Source organism: Carassius auratus, unplaced genomic scaffold, assembly GCF_003368295.1.
Source record: "Carassius auratus strain Wakin unplaced genomic scaffold, ASM336829v1 scaf_tig00215034, whole genome shotgun sequence".
Lineage (NCBI taxonomy): Eukaryota > Metazoa > Chordata > Actinopteri > Cypriniformes > Cyprinidae > Carassius > Carassius auratus.
In genome coordinates this window covers 178,072-194,389 of record NW_020527912.1, presented here as the reverse complement: position 1 = coordinate 194,389, position 16,318 = coordinate 178,072, and the positions used below count along the sequence as shown (strand labels likewise).

General features: G+C 40.2%; 4 pseudogenes; all 4 read right to left on the bottom strand.

Annotated features, from left to right (window-relative positions):
- Positions 1–394: 394 nt before the first annotated feature.
- Positions 395–513, bottom strand: LOC113093438 (uncharacterized; annotated as a pseudogene).
- Positions 514–1,002: 489 nt separating this feature from the next.
- LOC113093432 (uncharacterized) lies at positions 1,003–1,121 on the bottom strand (annotated as a pseudogene).
- Positions 1,122–1,890: 769 nt separating this feature from the next.
- LOC113093429 (uncharacterized) lies at positions 1,891–2,009 on the bottom strand (annotated as a pseudogene).
- An 84-nt stretch (positions 2,010–2,093) lies between these two features.
- Positions 2,094–2,212, bottom strand: LOC113093439 (uncharacterized; annotated as a pseudogene).
- Between the last annotated feature and the right edge of the window lie 14,106 nt (positions 2,213–16,318).

Here is a 16,318-nt window from a genome sequence, read left to right as displayed (position 1 = left end):
CTATTATTCAGAGATCGGGCATTGACTTTTTTTTTTTTTTCAAGATTATTATATAATTTGTGAAAAATTTCCAGAAATCTTAAAGCAACTGGTATTACCAGAGGGTCTCCCATCCAATTACTAACCAGGCCCATACCTGCTAAGATTCAGATATTGGGCATTGACTCTTTTCTTTTTTTCTTGCAAGATTATTATAGAATTTGTGAAAAATTTCCAAAAATCTTACAGCACCTGGTATTAGCTTCCCAAACCTGCTTAGCTTCCTAGCTCAGACAATATCTGGCATAGCCAGTGTGGTATGGCCATAAGCGAAGACTGCTTCAAAGAGAGAGCTATTTAAAGATCAGCCAATCTAATCGCCGGTACATTATATAAGTAGGAAAGAAAACCCTAAAGCTTAAAGCACCTGGTATTCCCAGGCGGTGTCCCATCTAAGTACCAACCAGGCCCAAACCTGCTTAGCTTCCGAGAGCAGACGAGATCAGGCATAGCCAGGTTGTTATGGTCGCAAGCGAAGGCTGCTGCAAAGAGAGGACTATTTAAAGATCAGCCAATCAAATCGCCCATACATTAAGTAGGAATGAAAACCCAAAAGCTTACAGCACCAGGTATTCCGAGGCGGTCTCCCATCCAAGCACTAACCAGGCCAATACCTGCTAAAATTCAGAGATCGGGCATTGACTCTTTTTTAAGATTATTATATAATTAGTAATACATTTCCAATAATATTAGAGCACCTGGTATTCCAAGGCGATCTCCCATCCAAACACTAAACAGGTCCATAGCTGCTAAGATTCAAAGATTGGGCATTGACTCTTTTTTTTTAAGATTATTATATAATTAGTACAAATTTCCAAAAATATTACAGCAACTGGTATTCCGAGGCGGTCTCCCATCCAATTACTAACCAGGCCCATACCTGCTAAGATTTAGATATTGGGCATTGACTCTTTTCTTTTTTTCTTGCAAGATTATTATATAATTTGTAAAAAATTTCCAAAAACCTTACAGCACCTGGTATTACTAGGCAGTCCCCCATCCAAGTACTAACCAGGCCCAAACCTGTTTAGCTTCCGAGAGCAGACGAGATCAGGCATAGCCAGGTTGTTATGGTCGCAAACGAAGGCTGCTGCAAAGAGAGGACTATTTAAAGATCAGCCAATCAAATCGCCCATACCTTAAGTAGGAATGAAAACCCAAAAGCTTACAGCACCTGGTATTCCGAGGCGGTCTCCCATCCAAGCACTAACCAGGCCAATACCTGCTAAGATTCAGAGATCGGGCATTGACTCTTTTTTAAGATTATTATATAATTAGTAGAAAATTTCCAATAATATTAGAGCACCTGGTATTCCAAGGCGGTCTCCCATCCAAACACTAAACAGGTCCATAGCTGCTAAGATTCAAAGATTGGGCATTGACTCTTTTTTTTCAAGATTATTATATAATTAGTACAAATTTCCAAAAATATTACAGCAACTGGTATTCCGAGGCGGTCTCCCATCCAAGCACTAACAGGTCCATACCTCCTAAAATTCAAAGATTGGGCATTGACTCTTTTTTTTTTTTTTGCAAGATTATTATGTAATTAGTAAAAATTGCCAAAAATATCACAGCAACTGGTATTTCCAGGCCGTCTCCCGTCCAAGTACTAACCAGGCAAAACCTGCTATTATTCAGAGATCGGGCATTGACTTTTTTTTTTTTTTTTCAAGATTATTATATAATTTGTGAAAAATTTCCAAAAATCTTAAAGCAACTGGTATTACCAGGGGGTCTCCCATTCAATTACTAACCAGGCCCATACCTGCTAAGATTCAGATATTGGGCATTGAATCTTTTGTTTTTTTCTTGCAAGATTATTATATAATTTGTGAAAAATTTCCCAAAATTTTAAAGCAACTGGTATTACCAGGGGGTCTCCCATCCAATTACTAACCAGGCCCAAACCTGCTTAGCTTCCGAGCTCAGACATGATCTGGCATAGCCAGGGTGGTATGGCCATAAGCGAAGACTGCTGCAAAGAGAGAGCTATTTAAAGATCAGCCAATCTAATCGCCGGTACATTATATAAGTAGGAAAGAAAACCCTAAAGCTTAAAGCACCTGGTATTCCCAGGCGGTCTCCCATCTAAGTACCAACCAGGCCCAAACCTGCTTAGGTTCCGAGAGCAGACGAGATCAGGCATAGCCAGGTTGTTATGGTCGCAAGCGAAGGCTGCTGGAAAGAGAGGACTATTTAAAGATCAGCCAATCAAATCGCCCATACATTAAGTAGGAATGAAAACCCAAAAGCTTACAGCACTTGGTATTCCGAGGCGGTCTCCCATCCAAGCACTAACCAGGCCAATACCTGCTAAGATTCAGAGATCGGGCATTGACTCTTTTTTTTTTTTTTTAAGATTATTATATAATTAGTAATTAATTTCCAATAATATTAGAGCACCTGGTATTCCGAGGCGGTCTCCCATCCAAACACTAAACAGGTCCATAGCTGCTAAGATTCAAAGATTGGGCATTGACTCTTTTTTTTTTTTTTTTGCAAGATTATTATATAATTAGTAAAAATTGCCAAAAATATTACTGCAACTGGTATTTCCAGGCCGTCTCCCATCCAAGTACTAACCAGGCAAAACCTGCTATTATTCAGAGAAAAAAATGTAAAAGTACTAACCTGGCCCAAGCCTGCTTAGATTCTGAGATTGGGCATTGACTTTTTTATTTTATTTTTACAAGATTATTTGACAATTATTAAAAATTTCCAAAAGTACTAACAAGGCCTATTAGATAATTACTGAAAAAAATCCAAAAGTACTAACCTGGCCCAAACCTGCTTAGATTTGGAGATCAGACGAGATGGGGCATAGCCAGGTTGGTATAGCTGTAAGCGAAGGAGGCTGCAAAGAGAGGGCTATTTAAAGATCAGCCACTACAATTGCCAGTGCATTATATAAGAAGGGAAGGAAACCCAAAAGCTTACAGCACCTGGTAATCCCAGGCGGTCTCCCATCCAAGTACTAACCAGGCTCAAACCTGCTTAGATTCTGAGATTGGGCATTGACTTTTTTTTTTTTTTTTTTTTTACAAGATTATTAGACAATTAGTAAAAATTTCCAAAAGTACTAACCAGGCCTATTAGATAATTACTGAAAAAATAAAAAAAATACTAACCTGGCCCAAACCTGCTTAGATTCTGAGATAAGGCAATTAATCTTTTTTTTTTTTTTTTTTTTTTACCAGATTATTAGACAATTATAAAAAAAATTCAAAAGAACTAACCAGGCCTATTAGATAATTACTGAAAAAAATCCAAAAGAACTAACCTGGCCCAAGCCTGCTTAGATTTGAAGATCAGATGAGATCGGGCATAGCCAGGTTGCTATAGCCATCAGCGAAGGAGGCTGCAAAGAGAGGGCTATTTTAAGATCAGCCACTATAATCGCCAGTGCATTATATATGTAGGGAAGGAAACCCAAAAGCTTACAGCACCTGGTAATCCCAGGCGGTCTCCCATCCAAGTACTAATTAGGCTCAAACCTGCTTAGATTCTTAGATTGGGCATTGCCTTTTTTTTTTTTTTTTTAAAGATTATTAGACATTTAGTAAAAATTTCAAAAAGTACTAACCAGGCCTATTAGATAATTACTGAAAAAAAAATAAAAAATACTAACCTGGCCCAAACCTGCTTAGATTCTGAGATAGGGCATTGAATCTTTTTTTTTTTTTTTTTACAAGATTATTAGACAATTATTAAAAATTTCCTAAAGAACTAACCAGGCCTATTAGATAATTACTGAAAAAAATCCAAAAGAACTAACCTGGCCCAAACCTGCTTAGATTTGGAGATCAGACGAGATCGGGCATAGCCAGGTTGGTATAGCTATCAGCGAAGGAGGCTGCAAAGAGAGGGCTATTTTAAGATCAGCCACTATAATCGCCAGTGCTTTATATAAGTAGATTGGGCATTGACTTTTTTTTTTTTTACAAGATTATTAGACAATTTGTAAAAATTTCCAAAAGTACTAACCAGGCCCAAAACTGCTTAGATTCTGAGATCGGCATTGACTTTTTTTTTTTCAAGATTTTTAGACAATTAGTAAAAAATTTCCAAAAGTACTAACCAGGCCTATTACACAATTACTGAAAAAAATCAAAAAGTAATAACCTGGCCCAAAACTGCTTAGATTCTGAGATCGGCATTGACTTTTTTTTTTTTTTTTTTTTTTTTTTACAAGATTATTAGACAATTAGTAAAAATTTCCAAAAGTACTAACCAGGCCTATTACATAATTACTGAAAAAATCAAAAAGTAATAACCTGGCCCAAACCTGCTTAGATTCTGAGATTGGGCATTGACTCTTTTTTTTTTTTTTACAAGATTTTTAGACAATTAGTAAAAATTTCCAAAAGGAGTAACCAGGCCTATTAGATAATTACTGAAAAAAATCCAAAAGTACTAACCTGGGGCCCGTTCTTCGTACGTCGCTTATTACATCCGAGATCAAATGACACATCCAAGATGATATCATCGTGCTAATCATGATCCGGCTAATTGGGTTCTTCGAACACACCTGTTGTGTATGATTAGTATCACTGGATTGAGTTATCTGAGATAATTGCGCGTTCATGTGTTGGCTTAAAAGCGGATATGTATCGATACTTGAACGGCAGTGCAGCGATTGGCTGGTGGCAAGACGGCAATGTAATGACGTCATATAATTTAAAATGACACCCAAACTTGACAAATTTCTCGGTAGCACTGATTAATATTTTTGCCCAATTTGCCAGTTAATTTGGCATGAGAAGTGATTATCTAGGTTCAAGATAAGTCATTCTGTTTGGGGGGGAGGAGCGAGCAATGGAAGGCTAAGACGCACCTCCAGAAGTCCGTTCAAAAACTGAGCAAAAACGCAAAATCATAGATTGTTACCCACTTTGTGAAGAACATAAACGTTGTGGTAATCACCGGAACAAAATTTTCTGCTCGGTTTCAACAATGGTTAAACTGAAAGTCAAGAAAAGCGAGGCACCTGAGTTAGGCCTAGAGTCCTCGAGCGCGCCTTGCTCAGAAGCCGCGGAGGCTGATGACAACACTGTGGAGAAACCCTCTAATAAGACGTTGCTCGCGGCCATCGCTGCTTTAAGCGCAGATGTGAACCGGATCAGATCAGAGGTTTGCGCCACCATAGAAAACCGCATCACAGAAGTTTCTGCTACCATCAGGGGCGAGATTTCATCACTTAATGAAAACGTCCAGAAATCTATCTCTGAGCTGAGAGGTAAATCAACAGTACACGAGACCGCACTAAAAGAACTGGAAGAAAGCGCTTCTTCCCACTCCGACATCCTCTCTACACTGCAATCTACAGTGGATCATCTGACAACTAAAATTAAACATCTGGATGAAAAATGTGAGGACCTCGAGGCGCGATCCAGACGGAATAATATTAGGATTATAGGAATACCGGAGGGAAATGAGGGTCCTCTGCCCAGAGAGTTCATCTCACAACTCCTATCCGAAACGCTGTCTCTGCCGGAGCAACCACTGATAGATCGCGCACACAGGATAAACCACCAGAAACCGAAACCAGAGGACCCCCAAGACCCTTCATTTTAAGATTTCACTACTACCACGACTACTACGCAAGGCCATAGAAAAGAAAAAGCTGGAATACCAAGGGCGCAAAATACACATATTTCCAGATTTCCCTCCCTCTGTGGTCAAACAGAGAGCGGCGTTCACTAAAGTTAGAGAAATGTTACGAGGAAAGTCAGACGTCAGATACGGACTTGATTTATCCTGCCAGGCTGATGGTGACACACGGAGGAGTGAAAATGTCGTTCACCGACCCAAAGGAAGCTCAAGATTATGCTGAGAAACATTTTGGACAGCCATAATAGATATTGACAGAGGAAGTGACACATCAGGTGGCCCAGCTAAATGGACAGAGCAGTTATACTAATATATGGGTTCAATCCATCGAAATATGGTGAGACTGTGCGTTAAGCCACAGCATAAATGTTTTTGTTTCATTTAAATTAATCTGACGAGCTATTTGAGAAGCTCTAGTTACGTAAGTTAACAAGGGCTAACAGTAACAGCTCAGGGAAGTAATAGTTTTTTGGTTAGACTATTTTATTATACTTATTTGTTTATTTTAATACTTCCCGAAGTACTTTCGTGCCATACGTTTGTTTAGTATTGGCTAGAAATGTTCTTATTCTTTGTTTTCTCAGTTTGTTCTAGAGGGTTTAAAAGAGTTTATAGGATGGGGAAGGGGGGTGGGACTTAGCCATCTAACTACTATAAAGTCACAATTTGAAAGTGTACTAATCGGAACAGCTATTTACTCTATTTTTTTCTGATATGCCTATACAAAATGATCTGAATACAAAAGAAGGAAGGAGGGGTGTAACCTTAGCTAGCTGGAATGTGCGTGGACTTAACAACCCAATTAAAAGAGGTAAAATCTAAAAAAATTTCAGAAGGCAATATCTCTTATACCAGATTTATCCTAATCGAACTTGATTATTGCAGGGGTCTTCAATTAGGTATTAGATCTGTATTTAGACAGATCTTCCACTCGCAGAGCAGAGAAGAGTAAGTCAAGTGTCTTTCTTAATACATTTATCAACAATACTAATCTGTCTGACATTTGGAGAATAGCCAACCAGACTAGCAGAGATTACTCCTTTTATTCTGCAACACATAACTCTTACAGCAGGATAGATTATTTTCTTATAGATGCAAAACTAACACCTTATGCTGTATATCCGAAATACCACAACATTTTGATCTCAGATCACAGTCCCCTTACGTGTACTCTGAATATTCAAAACATTGTTAAGCCACAGACAAACTGGAGGCTAAACCCTCTTTTATTAGCCGAAAAAGAGTTCTGTGATTACCTAGAATCTCAGATATCCCTTTATTTTGATACTAATGATAATTCAGAAACCACCCCTTCGGTTCTATGGGAGGCATTCAAAGCATTTATTAGAGGCTCTATAATTTCATTTCAAGCATCTAGAAAGAAAATGAACAAAGCTAGACTACTCGAACTAGACAACCAAATTAACCTCCTGGATAAAGAGAATGCCAATAGTGACTTGCACAAAAAGATATCTGCCTTAAAATATGAATATAACAAGATACTTTCGGCAAAGATTAGTAAGGCATTTTTATATACAAAACAAAAACATTTTGAGTTTAATGACAAGCCACATAGACTCTTAGCCCGGCAACTCAGAAAGCAGGAAAATGATCGCATGATACATAAAATTAAATCTTATAAAGTTGAGATTCTGATTAAACCTAAGGACAACAATGATCGATTTCTCCAATTCTACAAAAATGTATACACTTCCAAAAGTAATACAGACTATACAGCTATGCAAGATTTCTTAAATAAGTGCAATCTCCCCAAACTAGATGAAAATGAGGCAGCTCAGCTGAACTCTGAAACTTCTATTGAAGAAGTTAAAAAGGCTATTACTTCACTCAAAAGTAATAAAGCTCCAGGCCCTGATGGCCTTCCAGGTGAGCTGTATAAAAAATTTAATGTAACCCTGCTCCCATATCTACACAGGGTGTTCACTCAAGCCCACGTGGATGGTGTCCTACCTCCTACTTTAACAGAAGCGGTTATTACAGTGATACATAAAAAGGGTAAGGACCCAGAAGAGGTTGGCTCTTTGACCTATTTTCGACCATCCATTCTTGATAATACTTTTAATCTCTGGATGAACAGAGGCATCCATACAATAGGAGAGTTATACATTAATGGCATTTTTGCATCCTTTGCACAATTACACAGTAAATATAATATACCGGGTAGTAGTTTCTTTAGATACTTGCAAATTAGAAACTATGTAAGAAAATATTTGCAAAATTTTGAGACCTTCTCAGGCTCTTGTCTTGTTTGATGCCTCCAACCCATGTCTTGCTTAGAAAAATCTATATCTTATATTTATGACACTTTGCAGTCTATCAATCCAGTGATCTCCACTTCCATAAAAACAAATTGGGAGGAAGAATTGGGCACTGTGATCCCAGATCCTCTATGGGAAAAGAGTTTGGAACATACTCATCGTTGTTCTAACAATGCTAGGCACTGTCTAATTCACTTTAAGATTCTACATCGTCTTCACTATTCTAAGGAAAGGTTACACAAAATATACCCTGAGATATCCCCTCTATGTGACAGATGCCTTGTTGCAGAAGACACGTTGCTTCACAGCTTCGTCCTGTGTCCCAAGGTTAAGATCTTTTGGTTTAATATCTTCAGTTTAATTTCTAGGATACTCAAGATACAACTGGAGCCAAATCCACTCATTATTATTTTAGGAATTTCAGACGATATTAAAAGGTTAAACAACTACCAACAATGCTTCCTGTCCTATAGTCTCATCACTGCAAAGAAGCTACTTCTCATGCATTGGAAAAATAAAGAAACACCCTCTACAAAGATATGGTTTAGTGATCTTACTAACACTCTCCATTTAGAGAGAATAAAATATATTCTTATGGATAAACTCCCACACTTTGAAAATGTACGGTCACCTCTCATTCACTATCTCACTTCAGGCAGTGGAAATTAATGTGTCCTTCTAATTATAGTATAGTATTATTTAGGTGGAAGGATAAGGCTGGGTAGGGTGGGGAAGAGGGATTATTTAGATGTTTTTTTTTGTTTTGTTTTTCTGTACTCAGTATGTCTATCTGTTGATTCTGTTCTTCTTTTACCATTGTTGTATGTTCTAAAAACAAAAAGAGGACTGTAGGTCCTAACTGCACGTATTTCTATGTGGATATGCATTATACTCTTGTGTATGATATAGATAATATAATGATGTGTTTATGTGCTCTAATAAAAATATTTGAAACGATGAGTCATTCTGTTTGTTCTATGACCTCAGTAGGTCGTTTATCATTACTTCCTTTAAAGTAAAGTTTCCATACAGTTTCTTCAGTCGTTGGTACATATATATATATATATATATATATATATATATATGTGTACCAAATTTTTTTATTTTGTAAAAGCTGCGAAACTGATTACATTTTTCTTCAGGAAACACACTCGTGTGAGTCAGATGTTAAATTCTTGAAGAATCAATAGGGAAATGTTATCTTTTGTAGCCATGGTACTAATCATTTAGCTGGGGCTTCAATTCTTTTGCACAAATTTAAGGGGCAAATTCTGGAGGTATTAAATTCAAATGAAGGTAGATGGATTATTATTATGTTAAAACAAGATAATTCAACTTTTATTATTTGCAATTTATATGGCTGTAACTCCCTCTCTGCTAAAAAAATGTTAGTTTCTCAAATTACTTGTAAATTGACTGAATTGCTGAGTAAATACCCGGGCTCCTTTCTAATTTTAGGCGGTGACTTTAATGAATGTTTAGATAACACACTGGACAGATTTCCTTCTAGAAGCAATGAAGGTCTCAATTTTAATAATAATTCTAATAATATTTTATCAATATGTTCCTCTCTCTCCCTCACAGATCCTTGGCGTTTTTTTCATCCTGACATAAAGGACTTTACTTGGTCAAATGGTAAAATGTCTATAAAATCTAGAATTGATTTCTTTTTAGTTTCATCATCAGCCCTGCAATTTGTTAAAAGTTGTGAGCCATGTCCCGGGCACCGATCAGCATCGCCCTGGCAACAGAGGACATCCACCTGCACACAATCACCGCGGGCTGATCGGACCCAGCTGAAACCGCTAAGAGGTCGACTACAAAAGCTGCACCCGAGAAGACACGGGTGAGAAAGCTCTCCAACAGAAATGCCAGCTAATGTTGATTCTCTTATCTCTCCAGAAAGTGAGTGACCGATCAGCCCGCCACCTGAGCACCGGACCCCGATTCCCTTTTGCACTCAGTCGGCCGGCGAACAGGATCACGCAGGACCGAGGACGAGCACAGGACACTTCTGGCACCTTCACAATCACTGTCACCAATAAATACACCCTCCGGGGCTTCAAACTTTCATTTCAGCCTGCCGTGTGATTCTTCAGCCCGCGACACTGGTGGAGAATGTGGGCAAACTGCTGAAGAATCACTGGCATCGCCACTCCATTACTCACCGTTTTTTTTTTTTTTCCTTCTCTGTGTTTCGTCAGGCGGTGACTCCTCCCCCAGCCATGGAGGAACTCCTTAAACACCTGACGAAGATCAGTATTCGACAGCAGCAAATTGTGGAACACATGGCTACTCGGCAGGGAGAGACGGAGCGTGAAGTCGCCGCTCTCCGCTTCGCAGCTGCCCAGCGGGTCCCGCTTCCGGATCCCCGTGCTCAAGCCACTCAGCTCCTGCCGAATATGACCATCCACGACGACGTGGAACATTATCTGGGCATGTTCGAGTCCATAGCCACTCGAGAGGACTGGCCCCTCGAAAGTTGGGCACGGATACTTGCCCCGTTGCTGACAGGGGAACCCCAGCAGGCCTATTTCTCCATGCCAGCGAGCCAAAGAGACTCATACGACAAGCTACGGAAGGAAATCCTGGCCTGTGTAGGGCTGTCTCCCATCGCTGCGGCCCAGTTGTTCCGGAATTGGGAATATAACAGCCGATTGCCAGCCCGTGCCCAAGCCGCCGAACTCAACCGCCTCGCCCATCAGTGGATGCTCACCGGGAACCCCAGCGCTACCCAAGTGGCCGAACGCGTTGTCATAGACCGGTATCTGCATGCCCTGCCACGCCCCCTTCGACAGACAGCCGGAATGAGGAACCCGCGGACTGTAGGAGATCTCGTCGAGGCAGTCGAGCTAGCGGAAGCGACTTATGTCGAGAGACTGGGGAGCGAGCACCGCCATTTCCCCAGAGGGTGTAACAGGAGCGACGCATGCCAGAGGGCACCCAGCGCACAGACTGGCGCCGGGCCCCTGGAAGTGGGCGTGGTCAAGGACTTGCCGGTACCCGTGCTATTGGGGAGAGACTGGCCAGGCCTGGAACAGCTACTCACCCGAGTTACCCAGCCTGCCAGCCCTGCCGGGAACCGCCCGAAGAAACAAAACCTCTGCCAAGCTCCTCGACGGGCCCCTGCCCTCTGAGCCACGGACAGCGGCCGAGATGGTGAGCCCCCCCCACCCCCCCACCCCAAAGTTCTAACCTTTTTTTACGATGTCTTCCAACAGGTTAGGGGTGGGGGAAAATTTGTGGAGGAGCAGCTCGGGGATGATCAGCTTAAATACTGCTGGAAGCAAGTAAGGGTGATTGAGGGGAAAAGAGGTCCAACCGCCACCGCACCCGACCCCACACTTCATGGTCCAGGTGGCAAAATACTACCCAACGGATCCGAGACAGATTCCACTGGCCCGGCATGGAGGCAGAGATCAATCGGTTCTGCCAGGCTTGTCCGGACTGCCAACGGACGTCGTCACGTACTCCTCCCCCAGCTCCGCTAATTCCGCTGCCCAACATCGAGGTGCCCTTTGAGCCAATAGGAATGTATTTAGTAGGGCCGCTGCCAAAGTCCGCCCGGGGCCATGAACACATACTGGTCATCGTGGACTACGTGACCCGGTACCCCCGAAGCCATTCCACTGCACAAACTGCCACTGCCATCGCCCAGGAGCTCTTCCTGCTGTGTTCCCGGGTTGGCATCCCCCGAGAGATATTGACCGACTAGGGCACCCCCTTCATGTCCCGGACGATGGCTGACCTCTGCAGTCTCCTTAAAGTAAAGCAGCTCCGGACCACCGTCTACCACCCTCAGACCAATGTGCTGGTTGAACGGTTCAATAATGCCGCGTTTCCACCGAAATTACCCGGAACATTTGTACCAGGAACTTTTTTTTCCCAGGAACTTTTTTCCCCCCAGACCTGTTGCTTTCTGCGTTTCCACCGCGGTGTAAAGTACCGGGTAGATTAGGCAAATGACTGGTGACGTAGGTCTGCGCGCGTTTCTCAATACAAAGTACCTCTGATAAAAAAAAATAAATAAAAAAAAAGTACGCTGATTTTGGACGTGCATCCTCGGTAGTTAGTTCAGACTTTGTGCATTCGACTGGGGAGTGTGATGTCTGCAACTATGCAAGTTCGGTAAATCTATAAACAGCAGCGTAACTATATACTATATATATATATATATATATATATGATACTTGATAACTTCAGTCAGCTCGTCTTGGCTACTGCAATTTTGCCTACTGTATATTTACAATAAAACGAAATATGATATCAAATACCACTGCCTCCTTTCGTTTTCATTTAAGCATAATAACAACTGCAGAAATGTACTTAGGTCAGGGAAATGTGTATAGGCAGCCATTACAATGAAAGAAATATTATATAGACTTGCCTTTTTTATTTTCATTTTAACATATAGATAAATTGAATACAGACCAAAGAAAACCTGTTAGATTTACCCTGCAGCTGAATTATATTTTATGTTTAACCACTAAAGACACATCAGAGCCAGCGGCGCATATCAGAAGGTCTATCCCAGGAGAGGCTGCTCTCTGCGGATACATGAGGAATGAGCTCCCGCTGATTGAGTGGAGCTCACCGTCTACGAGATCGGCGAAACACATTTTTAAATAGGTGCTGTCTTTATAAATAAACCATAGATTTGAGTTTTAAACAATTACATTCTCGCCTGAAATACTTTTAAAATTACATTTCATGACACAATAACAGTAATATTTGAAAATTATCCGAATAAATGGTGGTTGAACTCAACCAATGCTGCATGAACTCAGATCGCTTTGGCTACTGCAATTTTCCCCTCAGTATATTTACAATAAAACGAAATAGGATATAAAATACCACTGCCTCCTTTCATTTTCATTTAAACATAATAACAGCTGCAGAAATTTACTTAGTTCAGGGATAAGTGTAACGTTATATACAGCCATTACAATGAAAGAAATATTATATAGACTTGCCTTTTTATTTTCATTTTTACATATAGATAAATTGAATACAGACCAAAGAAAACCTGTTAGATTTACCCCGCAGCTGAATTATATGTTATGTTTTAACCACTAAAGACACATCAGAGCCAGCGGCGCATATCAGAAGGTCTATCCCAGGAGAGGCTGCTCTCTGCGGATACATGAGGACTGAGCTCCCGCTGATCGAGTGGAGCTCATCTTCTACGAGATCGGCGAAACACATTTTTAAATAGGCGCTGTCTTTATAAATAAACAACAGATTTGAGTTTCAAACAATTACATTCTCGCCTGAAATACTTTTAAAATTACATTTCATGACACAATAACAGTAATATTTGAAAATGTTGATCTGAATAAATGGTGGTTGAACTCAACCAATGCTGCGTGAACTCAACCAATCAGCATGTTTAGCACCAAAGTCCTGCCCCCGAAAGTTCCGGAACTTTAAAAAAGTACCACCTCGCCAGCAGGGACTTTCTGGGGGGCATTTTTTTACCCGGAACCTTCTGATATGTGCCGCTGGCTCTGATGTCTCTTTAGTGGTTAAACATAAAATATAATTCAGCTGCGGGGTAAATATAACCGGTTTTCTTTGGTCTGTATTCAATTTATCTATATGTTAAAATTAAAATAAAAAGGCAAGTTTATATAATATTTCGTTTCATTGTAATGGCTGTATATAACGTCACACATATCCCTGAACTAAGTACATTTCTGCAGCTGTTCTTATGTTTAAATGAAAATGAAAGGAGGCAGTGGTATTTTATATCCTATTTCGTTTTATTGTAAATATACTGAGGTGAAAATTGCAGTAGCCAAAGCGATCTGAGTTCACGCAGCATTGGTTGAGTTCAAACACCATTTATTCGGATCATTTTCAAACATTACTGTTATTGTGTCATGAAATGTAATTTTAAAAGTATTTCAGGCGAGAATGTAGTGGTTTAAAACTCAAATCTATGGTTTATTTATAAAGACAGCGCCTATTTAAAAATGTGTGTCGCCAATCTCATAGACGGTGAGCTCTATGCTGCAGGGTAAATCAAACAGGTTTTCTTTGATCTGTATTAAATGTATCTATATGTTAAAATGAAAATAAAAAAGGCAAATTTATATAACATTTCGTTTCATTGTAATGGTTGCGTATACACATATCCCTGAACTAAGTACATTTCTGCAGCTGTTATTATGCTTAAATGAAAACCAAAGGAGGCAGTGATATTTGATATCCTATTTCGTTTTTTTGTAAATATACAGTAAGGAAAACTGCAGGAGCCAAGACGAGCTGACTGAAGTTATCAAGTACGCTGCTGTTTATAGATTTACTGGACTTGCGTCGTCGCGGACATCACACTCCCGAGATGAATGCACAAAGTCTGAACTAACTACCAAGGATGCACGTCCAAAATCAGAGTACTTTTTTTACTTTGTATTGAGAAACGCGCGCAGACCTACGTCACCGGTCTATTTGCCTAATCTTCCCGATACTTTACACCGCGGTGGAAACGCAGAAAGCAACAGGTCTGAGGGGAAAAAAGTTCCTGGGAAAAAAAGTTCCTGGTACAAATGTAATTTCGGTGGAAACGCGGCATTTGTTAGGTCGAGGGCTAAATGGTTGGAAGAAGGAGAGATGAATTCTAGTTAATTTTTCACTTTAGAGAAGAGGAACTGCAAAATAAATTCTCTTACTGTTCTTAATATTAATGGTGTCAACTGTATAGATCCTAATTTGATATCTAATTTTTCTTAGATTTTTATAAAGCGTTTGACACCCTTGAGCATGAATTTCTTTTACAGACTCTCAAGTTATTTGGTTTTGGTGACTTTTTTGTTAGTATAATTGAAATGTTTTATAAAGATATTAGCAGCTCTGTCTTAATTAACTTTAACACTTCTAAGAGATTTTTCATTACCCGCGGTGTCAGACAGGGCTCTCAAATCTCCCCTTTTTTGTTTATTTTAGTTACAGAACTTTTATCATTAAGTATTATCCATGAAAAAAGCTTGGAAGGTATATCCATCTTTGATAGAGAAATTCAAATCTCCCAGTTGGCTGATGACAAGACTTTTTTTTTTGAAAGATAAGAGTCAATTAACAAAGGCTATAAATGTAAATGAGCAGTTTTCATGTGCTTCTGGATTGAAATTGAATATGTCCAAGTGTGAGATAATGACACTCTATAAAAGTGATGATTCTTCAATTGATGGTATTTCTGTAAAAGAGGCTGTAAGGTATCTTGGTATTTATTTAACAAAAAATTTGGCAGCTCGACAACAGTTACATTTTTCTGGACGGGTCAAAAAAAACAAAAACATCTTTAATCTTTGGCTCCAAAGAGACCTTTCCCTTTATGGAAGGGTTCTTCTGTCCAAAGCAGAAGGGTTATCTCGTTTTGTATATCCTTCGCTTTCTCTTTTTGTTAATGACTCTACTGCTAAAGGAATTAATAAAAATTTTCTAGACTTCATATGGAAAAACAAACCTCACAAGCTAAAAAAAAACAGTTCTTTCAAATTGTCGAAAAAATGTGGACTTGAAGTGTTAGATTTTAGTGATACAGTGAATACCTTTCGGATAAATTTGGATCAAAAAGTTATTAACAAATCCTAATTCTATATGGTTTTTTATCCCAAATTATATATTTACCAAAATTGGTGGCCTTCCCATTATATTGAACGTCTCGGTTACGTACGTAACCCTCGTTCCCTGATGGAGGGAACGGAGACGTTATGTCGACCGACAAATGGGGTCTGACTTGGGAGGCCAATCATCTCTGATTTTAAGAGAAAACGCCAATGAAATTGGCAAGTGGATTAACACACCTGAGCCACTCCCCGTGCCAGCGGGTATAAATAGGGCGACAGGTGCATCCACTCATTAGGTTTTACGCTGAGGAGCCGAGAACGTGTCCCGGCAACAGCGAATGGTTCAAGGTTGTGGCATGGGGACATAACGTCTCTGTTCCCTCCATCAGGGAACGAGGGTTACGTACGTAACCGAGACGTTCCCTATCTGTCGGTCACTACGAGTTATGTCGACCGACAAATGGGGTCCTATGGAAAACGCCATAACCTGAACCTCGTCACAACCCTGAGGCGCTGCAATTGTTGACAAGCCTTGGCGTGCCACAAAAGCTACGCTTAAGGTTGTAACCTTCCCAAAGCCCCAGCGCAAATTCACTGACCTTGGTACCGAAGGGGCCAAAGGGTGAGTACATCGCTGCTGGAGAAGGCCATGCTGCTGTTCCGCCCACATAAAGTAAATGGAAGGGATTTCAACCTTCAGTGAAAGATTGCTTCAAATCTTCCCTATTTGCAGCAAGCGAGACACCCAGCCAGCCCTTCCCGCCAATTACCTGTTACCCAACACACGGGAGGAAACTGGCTCTACACGGAGGTTGTAAA